This window comes from Mandrillus leucophaeus, unplaced genomic scaffold (assembly GCF_000951045.1).
Source record: "Mandrillus leucophaeus isolate KB7577 unplaced genomic scaffold, Mleu.le_1.0 Scaffold422, whole genome shotgun sequence".
NCBI lineage: Eukaryota > Metazoa > Chordata > Mammalia > Primates > Cercopithecidae > Mandrillus > Mandrillus leucophaeus.
In genome coordinates, this window is record NW_012104499.1 from 829,868 (window position 1) to 836,965 (window position 7,098).

Below are 7,098 nucleotides of genomic sequence, written 5' to 3' on the forward strand. Positions count from 1 at the left end.
TATACACTGTATGCATGTGTATTAGTCTGTTCTCACACTGCTAATAAATACATACTAGAGACTGAATAATTTATAAAGGAAAGAGGTTTGAGTCACAGTTCAGCCTGGCTGGCCAGGCCTCAGGAAACTTACAATCATGGCAGAAGGGGAAGAAAACATGTCCTTCTTCACATGGCAGCAGCAAGAAGTACCAAGCAAATGGGGGAAAAGCCCCTTATAAAACCATCAGATCTTGTGAGAACTCACTCACTATCACAAGAAAAACAGCATAGGAGTAATCGCTCCCATGATTCAATTACCTCCCACTGGTTCCCTCCCATGACATGTGGGGATTATGGGAACTATAATTTAACATGAGATTTGGGTGAGGACACAGTCAAACCATATAATTTCACCCTGGCCCCTCCCAGATCTCATGTCCTCACATCTTAAAATACAATCATGACTTCCCAACAGTCCCCTAAAGTTTTAACTCATTCCAGCCATAACCCAAAAGTCCAAGTCCAAAGTCTCATCTGAGACAAGGCAAGTTTCTTCTACCTAGGAGCATATAAAATCAATAGCAAGTTAGTTGCTTCCTACATACAGTGAGGTGAAGGCCTTGTATAAATACACTCATTCCAATTGGGGGAAATTGGCCAAAACAAAGGGGTTACAGGTCTCATGCAATTCTGAAATCCAGTAAGGCAGTCATTAAACCTTGAAGTTCCAAAATGATATCCTTTCATTCCATATCTCACATCCAGGTCATGCTGATGCAAAAGGTGGCTTTCCACAGCCGTGGGAAGTTCTACCACTGTGTGTTTGCAGGGTATATCATCCCTACAGGGTGCCTTCACAATTGGTGTTGAGTGTCTGCAGCTTTTCTAGGTGCACAGTGCAAGCTGTTAGTGAATCTCCCATTCTGGGATCTGGATGGTGGTGGCCCTCTTCTCACAGCTCCAGTAGGCAGTACCTCAGTGAGGACTCTGTGTGGAGGCTCTGACCCCACATTTCCCTTCCACACTGCCCTAGCAGAGGTTCTCCATGAGGGTTCTATCCTGGCAGCAGACTTCTGTCTGAAAATCCAGGCATTTCCATATACTCCGTGAAATCTAGGTGGAGGTTCCCAAACCTCAAGTCTTGACTTCTGTGCACCTGCAGGCACAATATTACGTGTAAGCTGCCAAGACTTGCGACTTGCACCTTCTGAAGCAATGGCCTGAGGTATACTTTGGCCCCTTTTAGCCATGGCAGGGATGCACGGCACCAAGTCCTAAGACTACACAAAGCAGCAAGGCCCTGGGCCTAGGCCAGGAAACTATTTTTTTTTCTCTTAGACCTTCAGGCCCATGATGGGAGGGGCTGATGGAGATCTCTGATATACCCTGGAGACATTTTCCCCATTGTCTTGGCAATTAATATTTGGCTCCTTGTAACTTACGTAAATTTCTGTAGCCTGCTTGAATTCTCCTTAGAAAATGGGTTTTTCTTTTCTATTGCATCATCAGCCTGCAAATTTTCCAAACTTTTATGCCCTATTTCCCTTTTAAACATAAGTTCCAATTCCAAACCATCTCTCTCAAGTTCAAAGTCCCACAGATCTCTAGGGCAGGGACAAAATGCTGCCAATCTCTTTGCTAAAACACAGCAAAAGTGACTTTTGCTCCAGTTCTCAAGAAGCTCCTCATCTCCATCTGAGACCACCTCAGGCTGCACCTTATTGTTCATATCACCATTAGCATTTTTGTCAAAGCCATTCAACAAGTCTCTAGGAAGTTCCAAACTTTCCCACATTTTCCTGTCTTCTTCTGAGCCCTTCAAACTCTTCAAACCTCTGCCTATTACCCAATTCGAAAGTCACTTCCACATTTTCGGGTCTCTTTTCAGCAATGCTCCACTTTACCAGTACCAATTTACTGTATTAGTCTATTTTCATGCTTCTGATAAAGACATACCCAAGACTGGGAAGAAAAAGAAGTTTAATGGACTTACAGTGCCACATGGCTGGGGAGGCCTCACAATCATGGTAGGACGCAAGGAGGAGCAAGTCATGTCTTACATGGATAGCAGCAGGCAGAGAGAGAACTTGTGCAGGGAAACTCCCATTTTTAAAATCATCAGTCCTTGTGAGACTCCTTCCCTATCATGAGAACAGCACAGAAAGACCTGCCCCCCTAATTCAATCACCTCCCACTGGGTTCCTTCCACAACATGTGGGAATTGTGGGAGTTACAATTCAAGATAAGATTTGGGTTGGGATACAGCCAAACCATATCAGATAGGATGGACATTTTAACAATATTGTGTCTTCCTATTTATGAATATGGAATTTTTCCCCATTTTTTATGTCATCTCTGATTTCTTTGAGCAATATTTTGCAATTCTCATTGTACAGATGTTTCACCTCCCTGGTTAGCTGTATTCCTAGGTATTTTATTCTTTTTGTGGCTACTATGAATGGGATTGCATTCTTGACTTGACTTTCAGTTTGAATGTTGTTGGTGTATAGGAATGCTACTGATTTTGGGCACATTTATTTTGTATCCTGAAACATTGTTGAAGTTGTTTATTATATCACAAAGCTTTTGGGCAGAGACTATCAGGTTTTCTAGGTATAGAAACATATCACCTGCAAACATGAATAGTTTTACTTACTGTCTTCCTATTTGGATGCTTTTTCTTTCTTTCTCTTGCCTTATTGCTGTAAAACTTCCATTACTAGATTGAATAGCAATGATGAGAAAGGGCATTCTTGTCTTATGCCAGTTTTCAAGGGGAATGCTTCCAGCATATTAAATTGGCCCATTCAATATTATGTTGGCTGTGTGTTTGTGATAGATGGCTCTTATTATTTCGAAGTATGTTTCTTCAATGCCTATTTTGTTGAGAAATGTTAACATGAAGGAATGCCGAATTTTATTGAAAGCATTTCTCCATCCATTGAGATAATAATCATATGGTTTTAAATTTTTATGTTTCTTTATGTGATTAATCACATTTATTGATTTCCATATGTTGAACCAATCTCACATCCCAGGAGCAAAGCCTACTTGATTATGGTAGATTATTTTTTATGTGCTTCTGGATTCAGTTTGCTGGTATTTTGTAGGTGATTTTTACATCGATGTTCATCAACGGTATTGGCCTGAAGACTTATTTTTCTATTGTGTCTCTGATAGGTTTTGGTATCAGGATGATGCTGGCCTCATAAAACGAGTTAGGGAGGAGTACCACCTCCTCAATTTTTTGGAATAGTTTTAGTAGGAAGAGTGCCAACTCTTCCTAATACATCTCATAGAATTTGACTGTGAGACCAGGCATGGCGGCTCACACCTGTAATCCCAGCACTGTGGGAGGCAGAGACTGGTGGATCACTTGAGGATAGGAGTTTGACACCAGCCTGACCAACATAGCGAAACTCTGTCTCTATTGAAAATATAAAAAATTAGCTGGGCTTAGTAGCACACACCTGTAATCCCAGCTACTCAGGAGGCTGAATCATGAGAATTGCTTAAACCCTGGAGGTGGAAGTTGCAGTCAGCCGAGATCACACCACTGCACTCCAGCTTGTGTGACAGAATGAGACTCTGTTTCAAAAAAGAAAAAAAAGAAAGAATTTGATTGTGAATCCATCTGGTCTTGGGCTTTTTCTGGTTGGAAAGCTTTTCATTACTGATTCAATTTCAAAACAAGTTATGGGTCTGTTCAGCAATTCAATTTCTTCCTGGTTCAATCTTGGGAAGTGGTATATCTCCAGGAATTTACCCATTTCATCAGATTTTCTAGCCTGTGTGCGTAGAGGTGTTCATGGTAGCCTCTGATGTTTATTTGTATTTCTGTGGGGTCATTGATAACGTGTTCTTTGTCATTTCTCATTGTGTTTATTTGGCTCTTCTATTTCTTTCTTGATTTAGCTAGCAGTCTATCTTATTTTTTTCAGAAAATCAACTTGTAAATTTTTCTCATTGTTTATGGTTTTGTCCATCTCAATTCCCTTCAGTTCAGATTTGATTTTGGTTATATCTTGTCTTCTGCTAGCTTTGGGTATGGTTTGCTTTTGTTTCTCCAGTTCTTCTAGTTATGATGTTAAGTTGTTACTTTGAGATCTTTCTAACTTTTTGACATGGGCATTTAGTGCTATAAATTTCCCTCTTAACACTGCTTTAACTGTGTCCCAGAGATTCTGGTATGTTGTGTCTTTGTCTCATTAGTGTCAAATAATTTCTTGATTTTTGCTGTAATTTCATCATTTATCCAGAAATCATTCAGGAACATTTATTTCCATGTAGTGCTATCATTTTGCATTATTTTCCTAGTATTTATTTCTATTTTTATTTTGCTGTGGTCCAAGAGTGTGGTTGGTATTATTTTTTTCTCACATTTGCTGAGGATTGCTTTATGTCCAATTGTGTTGTCGATTTTAGAGTATGTGCCATGTGGTGATGAGGAGAATGTACATTCTGTTGTTTTAGGGTAGAGTGCTCTCTACATGTCTATCAATTCCATTTGGTTAAGTTTCCAGTTCAGATCCTGAGGATCTTTGTTAGTTTTCTGTTTTGATAATCTATCTAATACTGTCAGTGTGATGTTGACGTCTTCCACTATTACTGTGTGGTTATCTAAGTTATGTCACAGGTGTCTAAGAACTTACTTTATGAATATGAGTGTCCCTGTGTTGGGTGTGTATATATTTAGGATATATATGTCTTCTTGTTGAATTGATCCCTTTACCATTATGTGACACTCTTTGTCTTTTTTTTTTTAATCATTTTTGGTTTACAGTCTGTTTTGTTAGAAACTAGGATTGCAACCCCTGCTTTTTTCTGTTTTTCATTTGCTTGGTAGATTTTTTTCCATTCCTTTGCTTTGAGCCTGTGTGTTTCATTGCATGTGAGACAGATCTCTTCAAGTGACAAAAATTGGGTCTTGCTCCTTTATCCAACTTGCCACTCTGTACCTTCTAATTGGTGTGTGTGGGCCATTTACATTCAAAGTTAAGTTTGATATGACAGATTTGTTCATGTCATCATGTTGTTAACTGGTTATCAGGTAGACTTGTTTGTGTGGTTGCTTTATAGTGTCACTGGTGTATGTACTTATTTGGGTTTTTGTAGTGGCCAGTAAGTAATGGTCTTTTCTTTCCATGTTCAGCATTCCCTCAGGACCTCTTATAAGGCAGGTCAGCTGGCATGGTGAGTCATGCCTGTAATCCCAGCACTTTGGGAGGCCAAGGCAGGCAGATCATGAGGTCAGGAGATCGAGACCATCCTGGCTAACACGGTAAAACCCCATCTCTACTAAAAATACAAAAAATTAGCCGGGTGTGGTGGTGGGCACCTGTAGTCCCAGCTACTCGGGAGACTGAGGCAGGAGAATGGCATGAACCCAGGAGGCAGAGCTTGCAGTTAGCCGAGATCGTGCCACTGCACTCCAGCCTGGGCGATAGAGTGAGACTCCGTCTCAAAATAAAAAAAAATAAAATAAAATAGGCAGGTCTAGTAATGAGTTCCCTCAGCATTTGCATTTCTGAAAACAATTTTATTTCTCTTTTGCTTATGAAGGTTAGTTTGGCTACATATGAAATTCTTGACTGGAAATTCTTTACTTTAAAAATGCTAAATATTGACTCCCATTCTTTTCTTGCTTGTAGGGTTTCTGTTGAAAAGTCTACTGTTATCCTGATATGATTCCCTTTGTAGGTGAGCTGCCACTTTTCTCTAGTTGCCTTTAACATTTTTTCTTTCATTTTTACCTTGACATATCTGATGATTATGTGTCTTGGGTATGGTATTCTTGTGTAGTATTTTGCAGGATTTCTCTGAATTTCTTGAACATGAATGTTGTCCTCTCTAGTGAGGTTTGGAAAATTTTCATGGATGATGTCCTGAAATATATTTTCCAAGTAGGTCTCCCAATTTTTCAGGGACACCAATGAGTCAGAGATTTTGTGTTTTTACATAATCCTATATTTCTCAGATGTTTTGTTCATTCTTTTCTGTTTGTTTTCCTTCATTTTTGTCTGAGTTATTTTGGAAAGCTGGTCTTCGGGCTCTGAGATTCTTTCCTCGGCTTGGTTGATTCTGGTATTAATACTTGTAAATGTATTCTGAAATTATGGAAGTGAGTTTTTCAACTCTATTAGCTCAGTTTGGTTCTTTTTTAAAATGGCCATTTTGCATTTCATCTCCTTTATCATTTTATTGTATTCCTTAGAATCTTTGGATTGGCTTTCAACTTTCTCCTGAATGTTGATTATCTTTGTTCCTATCCATATTTTGAATTCTATTTCTGTCGTTTCAACCATTTCAGCCTCATTAAGAAACATTGCTGGGGAACTAGTGTGGCAGTTTTGAAGACAGAAGACACTCTGGGTTTTTGAGTTGCCAGAGTTCTTGCACTGCTTTTTTTCTCATCTGTGTGGGCTGATGTTCCTTCAGTCATTGAAGTTGCTTTTTCTTTTGTTTGTTGTTGTTGTCGTTTTTGTTTGTTTGTTTGCTTTTAATCTCTTCTTTGATGACCTCGGGAGTTTGACTGTGGTATAAGATGGGGTCAGTTGATTGGCTTCATTTCCATTAGATTTCTGGGAGACCAAGGCTCAGCTCAACACTCCTGGGCTCTGTGCTCTAACACTACGGGGCTGGTATTGGCCCTGGCTTTGTTCTCTGGCCTCTTGAGGTTGGGAACCTGTTGTATTGGATGGGACAATGTGTTCCTAGACTAGTGGCCACAACACTCTGAAGAGTGGTGCCAAAGTGCTTCATTGGGCAGTGGCAGCAGGATCTGTGACCATTCACATGTGGCAGCAGAAGCAGCAGCACAGTAGGGTGCACAATCGTCAGCTGAGGCAAGGCACTGGCAAGCTTGGGGCTATTGGCCTCCATTTGGGCATTGGAAACAGTAGACTCAGTGCTGGGCTGGAAGGGAGTTGGGGCACAAGTCCACTTGTATTCATGTGTCCTTTCACACTCACAGCAGTGTTGGGATGGGGGCAAAGTGCTGGCAGGCACAGGGCTGGTGACTTCCGTGCGCATGTTCATGCTGGCGGTGGTGGTGACATGGGATGGGTGGCAGGATCACTGGGTCCCTGTTTGGATTCACGCTGGCAGCAGTGGTGGC